The sequence below is a fragment of the Protopterus annectens genome, chromosome 14.part0 (genome assembly GCF_019279795.1).
Source record: "Protopterus annectens isolate FY-2018-M chromosome 14.part0, PAN1.0, whole genome shotgun sequence".
In the NCBI taxonomy this organism is placed as follows: Eukaryota; Metazoa; Chordata; order Ceratodontiformes; family Protopteridae; genus Protopterus; species Protopterus annectens.
In genome coordinates, this window is record NC_056748.1 from 918,789,505 (window position 1) to 918,813,894 (window position 24,390).

The 24,390-nt window shown below is 38.7% G+C and overlaps 1 protein-coding gene across 1 annotated transcript in view; it reads right to left on the minus strand.

Annotated features, from left to right (window-relative positions):
• ABCC2 (ATP binding cassette subfamily C member 2) overlaps positions 1-24,390 on the minus strand; it is an 833,283-nt gene that overhangs the window by 735,206 nt on the left and 73,687 nt on the right. The window lies entirely within an intron of this gene.

Consider the following 24,390-nt stretch of genomic DNA (forward strand, 5'->3'; position numbering starts at 1 on the left):
ATCCTCTCCAATTGAGTATGGGGGCAAGCCCCCCTGCACCCCCCACCCCTGCTAATTTAATATATCAACTCCAAGATTGCACTACACTAAAGAAAAGAGTAAATATACAACTCCACATTGTAAACAAAAGATCTTAATTTAAAAACAATCTCATATATAAATACTAACAATGACCTTCCATACCAATTCACCAGTTATTAACACACAAAAAATCTCTATCTACAACATTTCACTCACACTTCCATAAAAACCAAAAATATCTTACCTACCCAATGGATCACTACCTCATAACCTAACAGCCGCCATACTCTGTTCCTACAAACTACTAAATCTTGAAGCTATACCACACAAGCTGCAAGTAAAACATACAAATATAAACGTCATTACGGCATTCTAACATTTGGTATTACCAACTTTCAGTTAAATGAAGTCTTGGAATTCCGGTCTAGATATTTTGCAGTTTGTGATAATGGTAATTTGATAATTTGAAGGAGATCCATATATATATATATATATATATATATATATATATATATATATATATATAGTCTCTCTCTCTCTATATATATATATATATATATATATAGAGAGAGAGAGACAGAGAGAGAGAGAGAGAGACTCCAAATTAGTCATCTGTGTGGACCTTAACCTCAGTTGGAATTCTTCTCTGAATGGTTCATTAGCAATAATCTTCAGTGTCCACAATCTGTACCAAATTATTAATCAAAGAAATAAGGTAAACTCTACATATGAAACATCTGAATTTAATAGTACAGCTGTAGTACTAATATACATGGCTTACACATATACTAATTCTTCTAAATGAGCTAAATGAATATTGCCCTGTTGTCACGCAGTGGGTTCTACAAACACTCAAGCGTTTTCCTAAAAACTTAATTACCCATTCGCGTTTATATCACGTTATCGAAAGATGAAAATAGCAAACACTATTTCATCGAACCTAAAATATCTAAACCACATAATATCAAACATTCAGAACAGCAAATTTTTTCCTTAGGAAAAAATTAGCTATTCCGAAACACATACACACAACACAAGCACACCTAAAAAACATCAATCCACACACATGTACTTATAATCCTACAACTAACCCTACACTAAACTATACATACACTACTATCTATCCACTTACCTTAACCCTAACCCTAAGATCCGTCACTATCGCACATTCACCTAACCCACGCCCTAACCCTAACAACCACACAATCACACACTTACCTGAACCCAACCCGTAAATTTCCACCACAGAGCTGAAAATAGCAAAGCCACAGAACCGGCCAACCAAATTCTTTCCCTAGGAAAGAATTCGGTGTTCTGCAATTTTGCTATTTTTAGTGTTCGCTCAAAATGGGTCGATATTAGAACATTCAAAGTTTTAAAACTTTGATGTTCTGATATAGACCCACCCATTCAGTCCCATATACCTTTGAAAACTTACTTCTTACTGAATTACAGCTAATTTACTGGTCTAATATTTACAACTGAACTTAACTCTACCTCTTCCATATCAATAACATATGTATTTACTAATTCAAGTAAAACTGCTTCCACAAATTGAGAATAGTTAAAGGATTACAGCTGATTTAAAACAGCTTATTAGAAAGAGGGATAAGACATGAAAAGCGTAGAAAATGGATGTGTGAAATTCTACAAAGCAGCAATATTACTAGCAGTTAAAACATTTTACAGGCTAAGTCATGCGGGGATTCAAGGACTGCTCCTAGCTTGCATTCATTTGCAAACCTAGTCAGCCCAGACCTGTTTAATATTGGCTTTTACTTTAGAAAAGTAGATTCCAGACAGGAGAGGTCCCAGTACAGAACCTTGGGTAACTTCACTGGTGACTGGTCTCTTTGTGGAGGTAACTGCCCCAATTTTGATTATCTGTATCCTATATGTGAGCCAGTTGAATATCCAGTGGGTAACATAGGTTTTTTTCCCAGTTTATTTAGCTTTTCTACTATGACTGTGTGGGGAATTGTGTCAAAAGCTATGAACACATTGAGGTGTACAGTGTGTACCATTTTGCCTTCATCCATTGCTTTGGTGACCTTTTTCAAAAAAATCCACTAAGTTGAGTATGCATGACCTGCTCTTGATGAATCCAAACTGAGACAGATTCCATGTTTGAAGGTTTACTATGTCCTGATTGATTAATTTCATGGCAAGTGCTTCCATGGCTTTGCATATAAGGTTGCTTATACTTATGGGTTGTAATTGCCAATTCTATATTATAATGTCGACAAGTGAAAATGTCGACTCTGACTAGTTCGACACCAAAATGTCGAACTACAAGATTACCTAACGGCCATAAACCAACGCCACACAAAAATAAATATATTTAAGTGGGGGGGCTTTGCCCCCCCCACACCCCCAACTAAATATTATAACTCCGAGACCACACTACAGTCAGGGAAAGGGCAGGAGTAAGAGAACGGCCAACTGATTTCTTTCCGTACGGTATTCTTGTAGTTCGACATTTTGGTGTCGATCAAGTCAGAGTCGACATTTTCACTTGTTGACATTATAATGTAGACCCATAATTACCTGGGTCTGTAGAAGGTTCTCCCTTATGCAGAAGAATGACAGTAGCTATTCTTCATTCGTTGGGTACAAAACCTACATGGAAGCTGAGACTGAACTTTGCTGTTAGTGGTGTGGCTAAAAAATGATTCATGCTATTTAAGATTCATCCAGGGATATTGTCAAGACCCGTTGATGCAGTGTTTTTAGCATTTGATAGCACTTTTAGGACTTGGTCTTGCTTAATAGCTAGAGGTGAGCCGGTTTCAGCAATATCTTGAGGGATAGATGGAACAGAGAGAGGGGTAAAGTTAGAGCTAAATTTATTAGCCAGTAAGTTTGCTATGACTTCACCATAAGTGTAAGTAACATTGTTCACAATCAGCTCAAAGCATTGCTGCATTGTGCTTTTGAGATTACAAACATAGCTAAAAAATGCTTTGTGATTGGCTTGGATAGGTATTTTAGCCTCAAACTTGGCTATAGAACAAAAGAGATACAAAGAGGCATCATGTTTAATGATCTCTTCTTCTACAAACATATAGAAATTTAAAACTAAAGAGATGCATCAGCTTAAGGTGGTTTACAGTATTTCACATCATCTTACCCATGAAGCTCATTAGGTTATCAGTGTTTTAATACCAATCTTAGAATTTGCTTTACCTGTTTTAGCCCTTCTTCCAGCACCAAATATCTTGGAAACAATTTACCGAAAAAGTTTTTTCAGGTTCACCTACCTTTTTCAGGTTCACCCAAAGGAAGCAGAACTATCAGTCAGTACAAAAAGTTAATTTACTACCTGTCACTACTGTTTGCTTTAACATGCTTTGCCTTTAAATTTCTTAAAGATACATACTGTCCAACTCTTGGTAACAAGTTAATAGTATGTGAGTTGTCATACTCTGTTAGAAGTAATAACACCCTAAACCTGTAAAGAAGCCATTTCTCACCAGATGCCTGTGAGTAATCTTTCAATAAGTCGGCCATTGCTTCATTTGACAGTCTACCTAAAGAAATAACTACAATGGACAATCTTATCATTTTTTAAAACAAATTAAATGAGATCCTTCTTGAAAATTATTGATAAACTCACCAAACTAGGCATCAACCCCTGTATCACTAGATGGGTTACAAAGTGGACTCCAAGTCAGACTGCTGACCAGTCACAAGTGGAGTCCCACAGGTATCGGTCCTGGGTCTTCTATTGTTTGGCATCTACTTCTCAGAATTCCAGGCCAACACGGAGGGATTCTGGCTGACCAAGTTCACAGACAACTACAAGCTGGGTGCCATTATTAACTCCCCAAGTGATGTAGAAATCCTACAGAAAGGCCTCACTGAGACCAGTGATTGGTGTTGAAACTATGGCCTTAAGCTTAATGCCAAAAAATGTGTCGTCATCCCCTTTGGGAAAAACTCAGTTCCCACTGATTACCACATTGATGGGAGCCCACTGAACACTGAAGGCATTATAAGAGATCTGGGGACACAGGTTGACAGCAACCTCTCCTATGAACCTATGAATATGAAGCATGATTGCTGGACAGTAGAGTTAATTACATCTACCTCTGATATTCTTCTGTACCTGTGTCATGACCGACGACAAACAAGTTAGTGGTTTCTAAGTATATCATCATGCTTACTTTGACTAAGATATTTCACATATAAAAATGGTGTTCTAGTACTTCGTAACTCTCTATTGTATAAATGCCTGTCTGTACTGTCACATATAGACTTGGTAAATTTCTGCTTCCTGCGTGATGTGTTCAACTCTTACATTACACATGCATATCTATTGTAACATAACTATAATCACAATTAATTCTGCTTTTCTCTATGTCTTACTGTAGTATCTCTTTTCATTTGTATACATGTCATGTATTTGTTGTACTGGCTGAAAGGGGTTCTGTAATTGCCTACCCCCACCCATTTAGCAACCAATTAAACAAATGATGTTCCTTGGCAGTAGAAATTGAACTGATTAGAATATGTCAGGTAACATGGCTGTGATTCTTAAGATTATAGAACAGAATTTATATACAGCCAGTGTGCTGGATTACATGATTCTGATGGAATGGAGTGGAAGTTATTGTGTGTGTCCTCTTTTCACTGAGAAAGGAATGTATATCATGCAGGTTGATGTCTCTTTTGCCTGATCACAACTGGATTTAGTCTTAAGAGCATGTAAAAAAGGTTACATATCTTAGAACTACTAAACTATAATGTTTATTTAGAGTTGTAATTTTCATAGGTGTTTACTAGGCTAATGACCACAAGGGCCTTTTTAAGCCAAGCCATACATCCCAAATTTTTGACAAGTTCTGATATCCTTGATAAGTGTAAGCAGGGACTTGGGAGATGAACCATTTACAGGTTACCTGTTTGCATCAGAGACATAGGTGCCAAACCAGGGATGGATTTCTGGTTTCCCATCCCATTGTCCAAGTTTCACTTGAATTGGATTATGGAGGAACTCTGCAGATGGGGTAGTCTCTGGGATACATACCTATCTCTCCAGCAGGTCCTATTTATATCACAGGCAAGGTTTAAGTCTTTAGAACAGGTAATTCTGGTACTGTTTGTTTTGTGGATATACAGGAGGTCCATCAGAGTGGGATCTGACAGTACTCTGTATGCCAGGCATAGATCTCCCCTCAAAAGCCTGTAGGAGACAGAATACAGGGATAGGGGCTTGAGACAGTCTGCACAGGACATATTACTTACACCCTGTATTCTTTTAGTGAGGAACCTCTGTGGTCATTCCAGATGTTGGTTATGCTTGGTTAAGTACATACCAAAGGGGGCATTGTACTCAATGATAGGTCTGATGAATGCCAAATACAGTGGAACAATCGCTTCCTTGGACTAAGATGCCATACCTTTGTTTATAAGTTGCACAACATAGAATGATTTCCTCACCACTGTAGATATGTGATGATCAAAGGCTAGATTACTATCTATGTGTGTCCCTAAATACCTAACTACTGGGTCATCTCTAAGGGGTGTGTTGTCAATATTATAGTTACCAGGGATGAATGACTTCCCAAAGGATACTGTTATGCATTTCTTGGCATTTAGTTTTAGTCCATGACTCTGACACCAGTTATTTGTCTGTGTCAGCTCCTCTTGGAGAACATTTGTGTAAGTGTGAGATTCAATGACAGCTCCTAATTTGCAATCATCTGCAAATTTAGTCATCCAGAGACCACTGACATTGGCCTTGACGTACGAGAAGTAAATGCCAATTCTAACTTCCTGGGTCCTGTCTATGAGCCAGTTGGCTATCCACCGAGTGACATACGGGTTTTTACCTAACCTCTTGAGTTTGTCAACAATGCTCGAGTGGGGTATTGTGTCAAATGCATTGGCCAGGTCAAGGTAGGCAGTGAGAATGATTTTTCCCTCATCCATTGCTTTGGTGACTTTCTCAAAGAAGTCCACTAGGTTGAGTAGGCATGATCTGCCCTTGACGAAACCATACTGGGTTGGGCCCAGTGTCTGGAGGTTTACTATATCTCTCTTGATCATCTCCTTTATAATTCTTTCCATGGCTTTACACTTAAGACTAGTGAGACTTATGGGTCTTGTAGTTTCCAGGGTCTGTAGATGGCTCACCTTTGTACAGATGGATGACTGTTGCCTTTCTCCATTCATGAGGCATGAAGCCTGTTTGGAGGCTACAGTTAAATAGTAATTCCAGAGTCCCTGATAGGTCATGTTTCATGCTATTTAGAAGGCATCCTGGGATATTGTCTGGGCCCGTCAATGCAGTGTTCTTGGTCTTAGAGAGAGCATTAAGGACCTGTTCCCTAGTGATAGAAGGGGGAGTTGTATTTGATATTTCCTGAGGGAAGGTTGAGGGGGGTAGAAGAGTAAAGTTGAAGCTGAATTTATCAGCCAGGAGGTTTGCTATATCTTCTGGCTCAGTATAGGTGGCTCCATTTACAATGAGCTCTGCACATAATTGTGCATTGCCTTTGAGGTTGCGGACATAGCTAAAGAATGCTTTGTGGTTGCCCTTGGACTGGGAGGCCAAACTCGCCTCAAATTTGGCTTTGGTAGACTTTATTTGTCCTCTGAGTTGTTTCTTTAGTTTAATGAGAGTGCTTTTATCCTGCTGGGTGCTGCACCTCCTAATTTTTGCCATGATTTTCTTTCTCCTGTTATATATCCAATTGATTTTGTGATTCCACCAGGGTGGCTTGTTTTTTGAGTTAGTTCTGTACTTCTTCCTGGTGGGTACAGCTGTCTCTATGCAGCTATTAACACGCTTGTGCAGGGTTTCTGTGAACAGTTTTGCATAGGCAGAAGTGTTCTCAGGGTTTATAGGGGCTTGAAATGTTGCCAGGTTCTCACTTAATAGCAGGAGGTTAGCCTTAGAATAGTTCCTGAATATTCTTGGTTTAGCTGGAGGTCCAGGTTTTATTTTTACTTCAAAGGAGACCATTTTGTGGTCTGACCTTACCAGGGAAGGCATTACAGCAGGGGGTGTGCAGCAGTCTCCCATATTAGTGAGGTCCAGATCCAGTATGGTTGCACCCCTGCTTGGTGTATTAACTATCTGGTCCAGGGAGTTTGTGTTTACAAAATCCAGGAATCTCTGTGTATGTATGTTTGATGTCGTATAGGATTCCCAGTTAATAGTGGAGTAATTAAAGTCACCCATGAATATGGTATTGGGTTGGATGGTTAGTGTTTCTAATAAGCTTAAATACATGGTATGGGTTTCCTGGGTCATAAAGGGGGACCTATAGCTTGCAAGGAATTGGTATTGGATTTTAACTATGGTGATTTGAACACAGGCAGCTCAAGTGCATTGTCCTGTTTGACCAGCATTGAAGTATATTTATTTTTGATATAAATAGAGACACCGCCATCTTTAGTCCCTGCCTATGAAGTACCTGGTCTAAATGTGTGGAAGGTATTATAACCCTGCACTGCTGGTGTGCTGTCCGCAGCTTTAAACCATGTTTCATTAATTACTAATTTAAGAAAGATGATAGACTAGAAATATACATTATAACTAAGACATGATCAACTGTGATGCTAAATAGGGACTTGATGGTTACAGATGCATTCATGAGTGATCACACCAGGGTTTATGACTCAATTATTTATTGTGAAACTTAATAATTAATTTAGAAAGGAAGAACCTAATGGTTCATATGCCAAAAAACTTATGTTAATTCAGCTCTGAAATCATAGGCTATTATATGGGGAAAACACACTCTGCCATATTATGTGCTGTTAAGATTATGACAGCACCTATTTTTTTGTATTTTATATAGAAACGCTGCAGGGAAGGCTCCTGTATTACAGGGATTGGACTATAAATGAAATCTTCTACAGTATTAGGTTATTTACCTTGTTGGTTTCCTGTAGTCAGGTTATCCAGAGTATGATTTCCTCACCCTCCATTGCCTAACTGTGTGACTCTGAGCAAGTCACTTAACCAGACACCGTTTCCGGGCTGAGTCTGGGAACGGTCCTTGGAGATCAGTGGTCTACCCTGGAAAATAAATACAAAGCAAATGCGGTATTTGTCAAAATGTTCTGTTTTAGTGAAGTTATAAGAAGTCCTGGCAGCATGAGCCAACATAAGTACTAATAGCTGCTACTAATCATATTGGTCTTATCATGAGTAGATGAAGAGGAATTGGAACGGATACCCAGCAATAGAGGTGTCAGCACAGTAATCGTACAAGCAATGTCTGACACTAAGTTAAGCAATGAAAGCACTACTATATAAGAAAGGGTGGCTTAATATCATTACACTACATCATTTGTTACTAATGTTTGAGTATTTGAGTGTTACATCTTTATTTATTGTAGTTTGCATTTGTTAACCAGGATTGCCTGACAGGGCATGAGAATTCCTTTTCAGTGGAGAACTAGGGAGAAAGATTCCATGTGACAAATAATGTACTATACAAGCTTTACATGACAAATAACAATAGTAATACATAGTAAAAGTTTACAGGTTACATGCACGAATAAAACATAACATGCAAGTCTTTACATATAAAATTCGCCCTTGTACATGTAAAAAATATGCATTTACATTGTAGCTTTTCATGTTGCATAAACTCATTTGAGAGTATGTACACATTTTATCCTTGGGATGAATATTGGCAGATCCATGATTGTCTGAAGTGCTGATTAAGATCTGCTTTAAAAGTTTGTAGTTTAGTTTGCCTGAGAAGGGAGGGAAAGAGTTCCAAACAGCTGGAATTGAGTTCATTTTCTGCTGTATTGCTAGATTTATTTATGGTTGGCTGAGATATGTCTTGGAATAATAGATTTCTGCTTGGGTTATATTGCTGGATCATAGATATAAGGGCTGGGCCTTTGTCTAGGGATGCATATTACATTGTGGATGACTAGAAGCTGGGACTGGTGAAGGATCTGGGTTTGTTCAAGTTCAAGTTTTGTCCTCAGGAGTAGTGGTAGGTTTGTGATGTGTACAGTAATGTGGGGAATTAGCAGGTTTTTGAAATAATTTGTCTGGTATATTTGTGAGGAAAGGTTTAGCTTTGACAGGCAAAAATTTTGCTGTGTCTTTTTGAATGTTTTTGGATGTTGGGATCATAGTTTATAATATAACTCCAAGAAATGTAGTGTGTTTTACCATTTCTATCTTAGTGTTGTTGGTTAAGGTGATGATAAAATGGTCTTTGCTTTTTGAAGGTGATTTAGGAGTGAAAAGAAACAGCTTAGTTTTTTGGGGGTTCAGTAGTAGTTGTGAGTTGACTAGCCAGGTTTCAGTGGAAGTGAAGGAATCGTGGGTCAGTTCTTGTAATCAGTATAGGGTATGGTGGAACAGATTATTGTAAAATCATCAGCACGTTGAATAAGAGCAGCGTCTTTGGCTGTTAACAGTAGATAAATTATGAACACATTTCGCTGGAGCAGTCCCAGTAAGGATCCATGTGATACATCATCTGCGACAGGGGGAAAGGAAGAGGAATGCTCATTCTGACACTTAACAGCTTGGTATCTGTCTGATAAGAAGGTTTTAAAACAGCTATTTTTAAATGTTATGTATAGTTACAGTTATATGTCAATATATTTATCTTTCATTAATATTGAAGACATTTGTGATTATTAAGAATATCATTACAAAAAGTTTTGAAGAGTTGAACTAATAAAAAGATTGTGAGGATTTTTAGTTTATTAAGAGGTGGTTTTATGATGCAGGGATTGTGATGTCAACATCAGTTGAAATGTTTAAGTGTAGGCCAGTCAGTGAATATACTGCCCCCTTTGAAAAATATCTGTCCAGACACATGCAATAACTGGAGCACCCATAGAGATACCTTACTAAAAGCATATAAGGCCTAAACAACATGTCCTTCATGGACCAACTCAAAGCCTTGTCACTATACTTGGTGTCCGACAAGCTGCTAAGAGGTGACTTGTGTCTAGCATCCTCTGAACCATTACTGATGGATTTACTGCATATCAGCAAGTCAAATGGTATCAGAAATATTCAGTCTTGAGATCTAAACCTATTCTGTGACATAAACAGAATGGTTTGGAAGGATGGGTATATCTCACAGAGGATACCATGCTGTGGAACAGACTCCCTATCCACAAAACACAAATTCACCCCTGTTCATATTCAAGTGTAACTTGGATCTAGGGATAGGAAAGAGAAAATTTACCCCAGTACTGCCCCCTGTACTACTAATAGACAGATGTACCTCCTAAGTGCTTTGTCCCATGCATGGGTCCCCTCAAATTATCTAGAAAGACTCCACATGACAAATAATACACTATAGAAGATTTACATGACAAATAGCAAAAGTAATATATAATAAAAGTATGCAGACTAAAAAGTGAAAGTATGCAGACTACATACATGAATAAAACATAACACACAAGTCTTTACATATAAAAATCACACCTTTGTACATATGAAAAAACATATGTGTTTACATTGTAGCTTTTCATTTTACCCAGTTATTCTCTGTAGGTAATATATAATTATCAGTGCCAGCCTACAACCAAAAGGGATATGTTATTTTGAGCATAAAAATGGAAATTAGCTAGGCTTAAAATGGCCCACATGGGCAGCTAGCCTAGTACTTGCCTATGAACCTATTTCTTAGAAGATAATTATTTTGCCCTGTGAAGTAGCATGTGTGATAAGCAAAGCAATGTCTAGAATATCAAAGTCTGTTCTGTGCTTTTGTTTATTATACTTCCTCCTCCAATGTTAGACACAAAATACTTGTATATTTTACCATGTAGTAAAATTATACTTAAAAGAAATTATATTTAAAAAATGTTTTCTGTATTGTGGCATTTCTGTTATGGCTTGAACATGAATAGCTATATTAATTTAAACAAATATGTAACCTTTGCTCAGATGGGCCCAAACTCCAACCAAACTAATATCATCACCCCCCCCCCCCCCCACCACCACCAGGAGATTTAGTCAGTATTCCATTTCAAAGTAATAAAAGCGAAAATAAAATATCTGTAAAATGCTTAAAAACTTGACAAAGAAGCTGAAGCTGAACTAAATAAATGTCACCCAGGATTCATTAGGATGGCAGTTCCACAAATTTCAGAATCTTTGGCCTATCTTTTCAATCTGTGACTTAAAGCAATAATAATCCCATCATACATCAATCATGCTACCATCCTCCTTTTAGCAAAATTAACATGCCCATTTAGGACAGAAATACTTAAGATCAGTTGTCAGTATCTATCCTACAGCTACAAATCTTTAATAAAAAAAACTTTAAACAATTTTGAAACAAACAAAAATGGATTTCTTACTAATAAAATGCAGGCTTCCTAAATGATGGCAGAACTCTGAAAGCAATCTAAACAGTCAATATTCCCATATATAACAACATAAATAATGGAGTGCATATTGGTGGTATTTTCACAGACATGAAGTGCTTTTTAATATGTAGATCACTTTCTGTTCTTCTACAAACTAGGGAAAAAAACTTCAGCACAAGTGTCACATCTTGGTTACATGCCTCCCTTTCTAACAAAAGCTATCAGTTATTTCTAGGCAACTCCTCAGACATTAAAATATTCTGTTGTGGTGCCCCACAGGGCTCAGATTTAGGACTAGTTCTGTTTTCATTATTCTTAAATGACATAAAATAAGGCCTGCATTCTCTAAGCTTAATCATGTATGCTGACAAAATACTGCTGCTGCCTGGCTCAGATCTCACTTCTGACCTTACTGGTAAATATGTTCAAATAACAGCTAAGGCTATTGCATATCCAGTTTCAGTTCTGATTATTTTCAGATATGGATCAATTTAAGTCCCCTCACTATGGAAAATGATCATTCATTATTCCACTGCACAAGGGTGGAATCAATATAGATCTTTCAAACGGTTTACTATCATAATGTCGAAATTTAAAAGAAAATGTGTACGTATTTGCGAATTGTTTCGCCGAACGTACACATTTTCATATGGCCCTAATGTAGAAAACAAGTGTTAATTGTCGAAAATGTCGCTTCGACATTTCCGACAGTCAACAGCAATCCCACCCATCCCGTAACTCCCTACCTAACTAGCCTAAACTCACAGTTATGCAGGGGGGCAAGCCCCCCTGCACCCCCCCTGTGTGGGGCTGTGCCCCCCACACACCCCCTAACTTAATATTCCAACTCCGAGATTGCACTACAGTGAGGAAAGGGATGTATGTCCCTAACCACACTGTACCGCGATCTTCTTACATGAGAGAACGTTATAATTGCGAATGCACAGTCCATTCGCAATGATAACGTTTGCTCACATAACCTGCTGAACTATGAAGTATTCGAACATATGCTGTTCGAATACTTCCTAGCCGTGCAATTGAATGGCGGCATTTTGATAGTAAACCCTTTCAAACTATAGGCCAATTGCTATTTTATCTCCTCTCTCATAAATATTAGAACAATTTATTCATATGCATCATCTCAACTATCTAATAGATAAACTGCCTCTGTCTTCAATCCAAATTGGCTTCTGCCCTCATCACAGAACAACTATTGCTTTGCTGAATTTTGTTAATACTAACACCCATAGAAATGCCAGAAGACTAGTATCTACCATCTTCCTAGACTTATCAAATGTTTCTGATAGTTTCTCTCATCAGAAATTCTTACAATCACCAACTCTTCACTGCAATGGTTCTCCAGCTACCTCTCAGAGTGCAAGCAGTGAAATGAAAATGTGATTTTGCATATTCTTGTCTGTAAATATTGGTGTCCCACAAGGATCTTTACTAAGGCCTGTACATTTCAACATATTTATTATTTTATTTATTTATTTATTATTTAACATTTGTTGAGCAGGAAAGTCTGACTAGGACAGAGCCTATTTTCAGCAGAAGCCCTGTGAGAAACGTTTCAGATGCATGTCTTTAGAATCATCACTGACCTCTACACTGCTACAAAAAATAATACTCTGGTTCAGTACGCTGATGACTTGACCCTAATCTGCTTCAGCCAATTCTCACACAATTCCTATCAATAGAAATATGGCTAAATAATTCAAAACTACTATTATAACATAAATAAAAATGTAATTGTTTTTTACCCAAAAACACATTTCTTCCAAAACAACAGTATTCACTATCATCTCTGCCAACAATACCATGATAGAACAAGTAAACCACATAGAATTACTAAGTGTCATTATAAATGAAGAGTTGAAATTTGACCACTATGTATCTCATGTGCTAACTCATTAAAAATTAGGTACATTATACAGAGTAAAAAATTACCTCACTGACAGCCAGAAGATGCATAACATCTACTTTCTTTCTATATTATGTCTCCTCTAACCAGTCTTCACTAAACTCTGTCTCATACCTGTTCAGATTTGAGCAATGTTATGACATACTGTGAAGTACAGTGAAAGGTGACTTTGGTATGCACACAAAGTCAGCAGCATATACCAAGCTCCCAGCATTTAAATTAAAGGAAAACTCCACTGTAGAACTAAAAAACAAATCTAATTTTTTCACTATATCTGTGTTTTCTGAGCTATTGTAACACCTCAAAAGCACTCTGACTGCTTTTTATGGAATTGTAATGTTTTCTGCAAAATGGCTGCCAGTGGGACTTGACATATCAACATGATGTTATTTTTCTGCAAGCCTTTCTCTTTCCCATAATCCATTTCAAGTTTGCTTAAAATGAGTCATGCTAGACATAAGGAAGTAGTGGTGTTTTCCCATGCCATTGACATATAATGGGATGGGGACACTAAGTGGTGTGGTGGGGGGCGCCATGGAGCCCTTTTGCCTAGGGCACCAGTTGACCTAAGGCCGCTCCTGCTTATATACTGTCTATAACAGGACTACTACTTTTATTTCTTGAATGGCCCTCATTTGGGTGTGTATTAGGGCTTGTTTTACAATCTACTAAGGAGTTATATAGCTGCAACCAAAACAGTAGTTCAATTGCAGGCTTTTGTTCAAAGTATCTTTTTGTACTCCAAGATAAATTCACAGTCCCCTCCCCCCACACTTTGGTAAATGTGCTGATACTTTAGAAGAATTACAAGAAAAATATTTTCTGACTTTTCTCTAAATGTCACAGACATCTTTGATACTACATTCAAGTCATCTTAAAATGTAAAGTAGTATAAACAACAAACATTTAAGTTTAGCATTTCAATACCGTGATGCTGCTTAAGTAAATTTGTCAAAAGAGGTGACAGCTGGCTTTGAACCACTGATTGATATAATTGCTTTTTTTTTTGCCCTGAAAGGTATGGCTACATTGGAATCAGCTGCGTATCAGTGTAAGGTATCTTCCTCTCTGCAATAAAGACAATGGAAAATAGTTTCACACCTCTCTGTCTTGTTTACAGCAGCTTGAGCTCCTGACATTAGCAGGACTAATTACTCACATATGATTATCAGCAGTACCTTACTACAAATTTCTCTGTCTGTGTAGGTGTAGACAAATTCCTCTTCAAATTATGTGAGAAGTTAAGCTTAAAAATTGGGTATTCTTTCCCTTCCTTTGATTCCAAGGCAAGGAAAAGAAAGTTTTATGAAGTACAAGCAGGTTTTAGGTTTTGCACAATACTGGAATCAGCAAGAGGTTCTCCGGTTTGATTCTCAGCTGGAGTGCCTTCTGTGCGGAGTCTGCATGTCCTCCCTGCATTCATGTGGGTTTCCTCCAGGTGCTCTGGTTTCCTCCCACGTTTCAAAGACATGCATCTGGAGCATTTCTCCCCAGGCCTCCACTGAAAAATTGGCTTTGTTCCAACTCCGACTTTCCCAGTAAACAAATGTTAAATAAAATAAATTTTAGAAAAAAAGCAGCCTATGATTTGAATTAAACTGTAGGAAAAGATGGACTTTTCCTTTAACCAAAAAAGGATCACATGTTGTTGAAAGATCAGGACAAAGGGTCAGAAAATTAACATGAAAAGCTACAAAAGACAATAAAGCATTAAAAAAGGTACATTGCTTCACATAGCCTTTCTTTCTAATTCAGTTAAAGCAAGGCCACATAGTAGCAGAACACTGGAGCAGTGCAGCAATGTTGTAGGACTATACCAAAAGAGAAGACCAGATACTAAGAATTCCAGTCCTGTTAATGTATTTATATCACACAGATAAAGCTTTAAAATGCACATTAAAATATTCTAGTTAAAGCATAGGTACTACTCAAAAGAACATACTAATACACAGACATCAAAAGCAGATAAAAACAAAGACAAAACTAGACCGCTCCAGTGATTTAGAGGTATAAAACCCTGGCTTTGGCCCAAGTGATCTGACTAGGGCTGCTAGGGAAGGAGGTGCATGCCCATCTTGGGGTAAGAGGGTTGGGTGGAATTATCTGTGCACTGGCATAGTCCCTTGGAAGAAGGGTAAGTAATGCAAATGTGTGACCTGGGATGGGTGTTATGCTCACCAAGACGTTGCTTTTGACATGGGTGCATAGGATCATGCATTTGTATGGGGAAGGAGTTCTGGGATGCAAATCTCACATGCACACCTCCATCCATGTGTGGGGGTAAAGACCCTTAAAAATGCTCTCGTTCCTAGGATACAGGCAAAGGTACAAAGCACATTCATGGCTACCTGAACAAAACCCCCTGTAAACAGCTGTCACCCTGACACTGAAATTACCAGTGTCAGGGAACAAATGGGGTATGTTCAACTGCAGGAGGCTTGAAGGTAAGAATGTATGTGGTAAAAAGCATGTCAAAATAAAAAGGAAAAATCTAACCAATATTGTCCTAGGAAGCCAAATACCACCATTATGGACAAGGTACCAACATGTAAAAGTATAAAGCTATTTCCTACACTGCTGCCTTTTCTTGTTATAGTATATGCCTATTGATACTTTGTTTCAGTAGACTGGGAATGTCTATGCAACAACCAACTTTGACTGTGTTTGATAAGGACAATGTGCAAGGTGCCTTAGGTCCAAAGTGATACGAATGGATGAAGATATTATACCTTTGTATGATTGCAAGTAATGTAACTGATAATTCAAGGTAAAAAGTCATGATGCTTGATTTCCTGCTGGAAAGCACTAGGAAGCCTTAAACTGATACAAGAAATCAACTCTCCTTGTTAATAAGGAGAAATTAATTGGAGGCACTAAGCCTATAATTGCAAAGTACCTTGCTAAGGTAAGGAAAATCAGCTCTTGTACTTTACAAAATAAAGCAGCAAACCAGGCATGTCCAAGGGTCAGCTTCTGGTGATTTCTCCTGTCTACCTAATGAATCTGGGCATACTGGGGCAATGCAGCAATTCCCTCATGTACACAGACAACCATCTCCTCCTACCACCCAACACTACAACCTGCGAGAGATGCACTTACAAAGCCAAACTGGAAGCAAATCTCTTTCCACCCAAGATTGTGCTAGACAGTCAAGAGGAGAAAGTTAACACCCACACTACACCTCAAGCAACACATAGCCCTTCTAAACCCACACCACCAACATCCTCACATAACACTAAACCCTCATATGCGGAGGCCCTTAACAGTAACCTGCCCAAGCATCAAGGACCTTCGAAGCTAAAATGCAAAAAAACACCAATCACAACCAAAGTGTCACATAGCTCACAACACCAGTGTGCCATCCAACAACAGCCCCTAAGGCAAGACAACATACCCAACACTTTAGTCATAGGTGACTCTATAGTCAGGCACACTGATACCCCACTCACCAGGCTGAACAAGGAGAAAATTACAGTCAGCTGCCTGTCAGGTGTCAGGATCCGCCACATAACGCATGCACTCAAGTCACTCCACAAGTACAAATATGACTCTGTCATTGTCCATGTTGGAGTGAATAACTTGAGACGTACCTCCCTGGACTACATGAAAAGAGACATGGAAGAGCTCTTGGATCATGTGGACCAGTCAGGTATGACCCTAGCCCTGAGTAGCATCCTGCCTTCGCCCACAATGATACCACAGTATAAGGACAAAATGATTGACTTCAACAATAGGCTAAGCTTCTGGCGTCATTCAGAGGGGATCCAGTATCTGTCTCCCTGGGATGACATGATCGACAGACCATGATGCTTTGCCAGAGATGGTCTGCACTTGTTGTCCTTGGAATTCAGGTTACTGGCTAAGGGTCTTGCCACCCCTATAGTGCCCTTTTTAGGCAAAGTTCAAAGGACAAAATCACCACCATAACAGGTACATGCATGCAAAATCTGAAGGTAATGCTACTCAATGCTAGAAGTCTAAACCTCAAAATGCACTCTTTCGAGGCACTTCTAAAAATGGAGAACATCGATATCTGTGCAGTAACTTAGACCTGGTTCAAGGCTCCAGAGCGCACCCCTGCAATACCGGGCTACAACTCTTACCACACTTTTCGGCCACCAAACCAGGACAGAAACACTAAAGTTGGAGGAGTGTCCATATTCACCAAGGATATTCACACCACCAGACTAGTTGCCCAACACAGTGCATCTGAAATTCTCTAGGTGCAATTGACACTAGGTAAGACTGCAATCCAAACCGTAGCTTGCTACAGATCCCCCACCATGCCCCACGATTCTCACTACACTTTTCTAAACATACTGGAAAATATTATGATACAACCAAACACCCTAATACTGGGTGCTTTCAACTACTCTGCCATTAACTGGGAAAGTTACTCATGTACCAACACTTTTGCCCAACGGTTCTTGGAATTCATAAATTCCAATGCCCTGGATCAACTAATCCATAGTTCCACCAGGGGCTCCAATATCCTAGACCTGGTCATTACCAACATGGAAAATCGATGCTTCACACCTATGGTCACCCCCCCCATTGGTCAGGTCTAACCATAAGCTAATCACCCTTGATATCCACATCCCTCCCCCACCCCCAGTAAGGAAACTTCTGTAAAAAACTTCTCCAAAGCCAACTTCGTGCTACTCACATCAGAAGTTACAAACTTCATGACACCCATGCAGGCAGGAACTGAAAGTTCGACTGCTGAATTCTACACTAAGGCACTATATGAGCACATCCACTTGTGCATGAATTGTGCCATCCCAAATAGAACCAAGACACTCTCCTCAAAAAAAAAAAGGAAGCCAATCTGGTGGTCCCCTCCCATAAACAAACTTTACAACAAAAGGAAGAAACTGTTGCAGAAAAGAGGAAAATCCCAGGATGCAAAAACTCCCTTACCAGCCTCAGTAAGAAGCTGAGATCCCTCATAAAATCCTCCAAAGCTAGTTACGAAAATAAAATTGCCAAAGATTCCAAAGACAACCACAAGGCATTCTATAGCTATGTCAAGAATCTAAATGGCAATGCTCAGATCTGCTCTGAGCTACAACAGAATGGTATTAAATATACTGATCCCAAGGATATTGCTAGTATGCTGGCAGATCGATTCAGTGCCGACTTCACCCCCCCTTTCACCCCCTATAGGGCCCATCTCAATACAAAAAGATTGCCAAATTCCAGTAATAATGGCCACACAGGTAAAAAACGCACTCTCCAAAGCTAAGAATACAGCATCCATGGGACCAGATGACATCTCGGGCTGTGTACTACATGAACTACAAAATGAACTGGCACCTTACCTAAGTATCATGTTTAATCATAGCCTCACCTCAGGCTTCATGCCCACTGAGTGGCACACAGCTACAGTTATCTCACTCCACAAGGAGGGATCCACCTTGAATCCTGGGAACTACCTCCCCATCAGTCTGACGAGCCTGATCTGCAAGGCCATGGAACGTATTATCATGGAACTTATAAACAAAGAAATTGGCAACCTTCAAATACTGGACCCCACCCAGTTTGGGTTCGTGAAGGGCTGATCTTGTCTCCTGAATCTGAATGACTTCTTCGAATCAGTCTCCAGAGCTGTGGTCCACACAGCCTATCTGGACCTCGCCAAGGCCTTCGACGCCATCCCCCATTCTGGGATCATAGATAAACTTACTAAGCTAGGCATTAATCCCTATGTCACTTGATGGGTTGCCAACTGGCTTACTGACAGAACCCACACTGTAAAAGCAGCCAACTCCAAATCCCGCTCCAGACAAGTGATAAGTGGAGTACCTCAGGGTTCAGTCCTGGGACTGCTCTTCTTTGGCATCTACTTCTCTGAAGTACAGGCCAACACTAAGGGACTCTGGCTATCAAAGTTCGCAGATGACTGCAAACTGGGAGCCATTATTGAATCCCCAAATTATGTGAAAATTCTACAAAAGGGCCTTACAGAAACAGATGCTTGGTGCCAGAGCCATGGGCTCAAGCTCAATGCAAGAAATGTATAGTTGTCCCCTTTGGTAATAAACATGTACCCATGAATTATCAGATGTGATGAAACTTAGGGACCCAGATGGAGAGTGGTCTCGCCTTCAATAACCACATTACCACAACAGTCAGGAAATCCTTCTAAGTGGCACACCTCATCACTAAGGACTTTTCATCCAGAAAAAAGGAGGTCATTGTCCCACTGTACTCATCCCTCATTAGACCCATTATAGAATACAACACCCCATTTGGTATGTACCGCTCAAGACATCTGCAACAACTGGAAAGGCCACAGAAATACCTCACTAAAACAATCACAGGCCTAAAGCAGATGCCCTATGCTGACCACCTAAAAAAAACTCCAACTATGCTCTGTCGTATATCATCTACTCAGAGGTGATCTCTGCTTAACATACAAGGCCATGTCAAACCCAGAGCTGTTGGACATGCTACACTTAAAGAAATCCCAGTCCCTCAGAGACACACACTCCAGGGATCTAAACCTTGTCATCACAATCAACAAAACATGCTGGAGGGATAGTTCCCTGACCCAGTGACTCCCCAGACTCTGGAATAGACTGCCCATACATGTCAAGCAAAGCACCTCTTTGGCCCTCTTCAAAAGGAACCTCGATGATTGGATGGGAGATAGGAAATTCACCCGGGGATCAAGCCAGTCGCCCTGCTAGACAGGGGTCCAGGGAAGTAAATATTGTGGGAAGAAATAGCCAGGGAATTGTTATGGCTAGGCTTGTATAGGCCATAGGGCCAATAGCCTAGTACAAACCTATGAACCTATAGTAAGAAAAAAACTACATGGCTTATAAGAGGTGCTGTCTGCAGTGTCAGGTATCACAATCTGGAAAGGAAACTTGAAACACACTTTGAACTTAGATAAAGCACTCAATTTTATATAATTTCAGAAATGCTATTCATGAAAGCACAGAGACCTTAGACATGTACCATTCCAGTTTGGAAAGTTATACAAAACTATGGGTTTATAGACAATAGATAGTGAGACCAAAGCACAGATAATTCATATTTGTTTATAAAGTAAACTGAATCAAAGTACTTGCAGACATCCAACTATGACACTTAAAGACCCGCTAGAATGTGGCAACACTCATTCTCTGTGCATTTATGATATTTCAAATGAAATCCATTCATTGTCTTGTGTACAGCATAGTAAAAAACCTAACACAGTTAAATAAGACCATGGGTATAATAAACAGAAAAGGATGAGTAACAATTATGTTAGAACCGTGAGAGAATCATCCACTCACTAACAGCCCTCCATCAAAAGGTAAACAATGCCTCTTGATGTGTAAACTATAGCCAATTTCCTAACTGGTGAAGAAGTAACCCAAAGAAGAAAGCAAAATTCACCAGAGAGAAACAAAATTATAATTAGTCAAAATATAAAGTTAATCAAACTGAAACTGAAGAAACTCCAGAACATCAGATTATGAAAAGTGACAGTCCAAACAATTTTGTTTTCTGAAGCCATATGTGCCAGTGAAAGACTGCAAAATAAAACTATTTACCTGGAGTAGCAAAGAGCCCTTACAAATCAAGGGAGTTTTGGGAACAGGCACATCTGTAAACTAAACATGATGATCAAGAGCAAAAACTCCATAATTCAGGCAACATGGATATCATTATTAAGTTGTGCAACTGTGAAAAAATTGGAACTCCAACATATTAAATTAATGAGCTAAGAGTTCAAGAGATAATGTAGTTGAAGGTAGACTGCAAGAGGAATCTGCTAACAGTTTCAGTGGTACTGACAAGTTAAAATTATCCCAAGTCAAGTTGCATACAGATATTTCAGTGAAACCTGTGTGTTAGTAATATAAAGGACTTCCTTTTCACAGCAGAAATAAAGCAAAAAGAAAAATCAAAAAACTTAGAAGTTATCCTAAAGTCAAAGGATCCACATAATGTGTGTAAACACTGCCATGAGAATGGAAACACTATAATTTTCAGACAACTGACACTTAATGTAGATGAGGTTTCATTATGAAACTTTTATCTTATAAAGACACGATGTTTTGTTTAAAATACACCTAAGACTGCAGATTCAGCATCCAAACAGTCAGTGTAGCGCACCTCTGAATATTTAACTCCACAACATTAACCAGTTAAAAGTATGGCATTGTAGGCAGTACGTTACAACAAAAAAAAATGTTATTCCACCTTCCTGGAAGCAGGTGATAGATGTACATTTACTAAAAGAAAATAAAGACTTGACTGACCAGCTACTAGGCCATTTTTATATTAAATCATGATTATAAAAGATTTATGAATATAATGGCAGCAAGGCTGACAATTGCCAAAAATAATAGGGCTAGATCAGTGCAAGTTAAAAGAAAGGAAGGCAGTTGTTTAGCAATATAAACAGAGCAGTAATTATTCAAGAGCATACAATGCAACACAAGCTTGGATGACGAAAAGGCCTTTGATAGGGTTAGTTGGGGATTTGTGCCGAAGATACTACAAACAATTGTTGGGCTACCAGTACAGTGGACCCAAATGTTAGAATGAATATATAGAGGAGTGTAAGTGGTTATGAAGGTCATCAGAAAGCTGTTTAAGGGCTAAAATTAAGAAGGGAAACTAAAAGGATGCTCAGTATCTCCACCTCTTTTTCCCATATATATGGTGCATATGATCAAAACATCCACCATTAGGTTGAATCATCACTTTCAACTGTACAGATTTTTACAGAATGTCCAGATTTTTATCTCATATTTTTGGTCTGGTTCTCATAAAATTGTTGTTTTCTGGCAAATCATTGTATATCATTGTGTACTGAAGTCAGAAAATAATAACATACATTTGAGATTCAAACTTCTCAACCTTCAGCAATTTTTTGCTAAAGCAGAACCCATTATTCTATCATCTTTCTAAATTTGTCAGATCAATGTTTAAAATTGTTCCTATTTTTTGGCCCTTTTTCCCTCATTATTTACGGCTTTGTCCAGATTTCTTATTCTAAGAGGTTGAAAGGTATGGGATGAATAAATAATATGGGCTCGCCAGAAGTTCATATTGTTTGTAAATGTCAAAAGATATAAAAAGTCCTTTATACCTCTCCAGAAAAGAAAAAAATCTTCTGTTGCAACATCCTGTGATGATGTGAGGTATTGCCAGCTATGCCAGGAGAAGTAGGGTAGTGGATGTGAAACATATGCCAGCATAGCTAGCTGGTGCTTTGTAAAGAATTAAATGTCATTTGTATATCAAACTGACTTCTACAGGTACTTGTGCTGAAAATTTACTAGTAAAGCTGCTTGTGTTAAAAATGTACAAACAGTGGGTCCTGCTGGACAGAAAAGAAATCACCTGTATGTCACACTGTATTGTAACTGCTGAAATTAATATATTGTAACAGACAATACTGAAAGAGAAGAGGTTAATCTCAGTCTAGCTAACTTTGAAAAGTACTCTAAAATTAAATTACCTGGTTTAGGCTATAAAAATTGTATCTTACAGTTCTGATTGCAGCCAGAGATGAAATGTCTGTGAAAATTAGGAATAGGAATCCTACTATATTGCCCTTAGGGGTGAACTAATTGCTTCCCTGGAAGGGTAGAAGTATGGAAATGTTTTTTTTATAGCTTCCAGATGCTATAACACACCTCAGCAAAGCTCTATCTGTGTATATGGTAACACATATGTGCTAAATTCTGGTTCAGTTTCTAGCAAAGGGGGTAGTGTGGAAACCAGAGTCAGATGACCAGATGTATGTGATGTCATTCTGCAATCCATCACTGAAATGATGTTTTAATACCAGATGAGACAGAAGTCTAAGAGCAGTCAGCTTGGGAAACCTGTCAAAGAAGGAAGACCACTCACCCACTTCACCTTGCCTTGCTTTATTAAGTAATTATTTAGATTAGTGAGGAAAATATAGTGAGATGAGTTAAGTTTTGTTTTTCTGTATCTGTGCAAATCTATCTGTTATTTTTAATGTTTCCTGTGATTAAAACTCTGGTGTTGTTGTAAATTGATGTCTAGGATTTTCATGTTTTTTTATTATTTATTATTAAATATATTTAAACTTTTAATTTTGGCTTGTCTTTTGGAGAATATTTTAACCTTTGAGAGTATATATATTTATTTGGTGACACTGTGACCTCTCCTGAAAGCCTGCATGCATTGGTCAAACACTACCGTTTGTGTTAGTATTAATTTTACTCGGTATAATTGGGTACCCTTGTAAGAGCCTTAGAGTAGCTGGCTTTGGAGTGTTCTAGTGGCATTACCTACATTATAATCTGCACAGAGGTGTGTGTGTGTGTGTGTGTGTGTGTGTGTGTGTGTGTGTGTGTGTGTGTGTGTGTGTGTGTGTGTGTGTGTGTGTGTGTGAAAATCAAATCTCAAAGAGTATGTGTATCAGCTACTTGGAGCAGGGACATAGAGCACTGGTTTCACAGAGTGAGTGATGGAGGACTTGGCTTGGAACACTCTGCTGAGGACTCAATTCTACAGCTGTGTCAGTGGGGAGTCTTACTGTGGGCCTGGAGAGAGAAAGAGGGGAAACCCAGCCTCCAGACTGAGTGTATTCCCCTTGTGCTCTTAAGGGAAATTGTGCTTGGTGCAGAGAGCTGCATCTGGAAATACTGTGTGTATCTATTTTTGTTCCAAGTGAATGTCCCCCTCCAGTGTCAGTGGTGAAGATTCAGGCTCCTTGATTACTGGCCCAGAGCAAGGACATCACACATGCCATGTATACAAATACATACTTTCCAGTTAAAGCTGTGGCATCAAAAATAGTCTTGTGTGTGTTTTATAGCTTAATACTCTATTGTTATTAACTGAAAATTTTATTATGAAATCTCAAAAAGGGAGAGAAGTATAGGCCAGGATTCAAAAACATTACTACTTACCATTAGCCCTTTTTAACCCTTGAGATAGCCCTTTCTGATTGTTAAATAGCCCTACCACAGTGCTTACATCTAAGAGGTGTACCACCATAGTGGGCTTCTCTCTAGCCTAGCACAAATTCTAAAAAGGTATTTCGAAGGAATGAAGCATATGATAATGAGCCATGTGTAATGTGATTTATGCAACTGATGATATATATATTATGATATATATATATATATATATATATATAT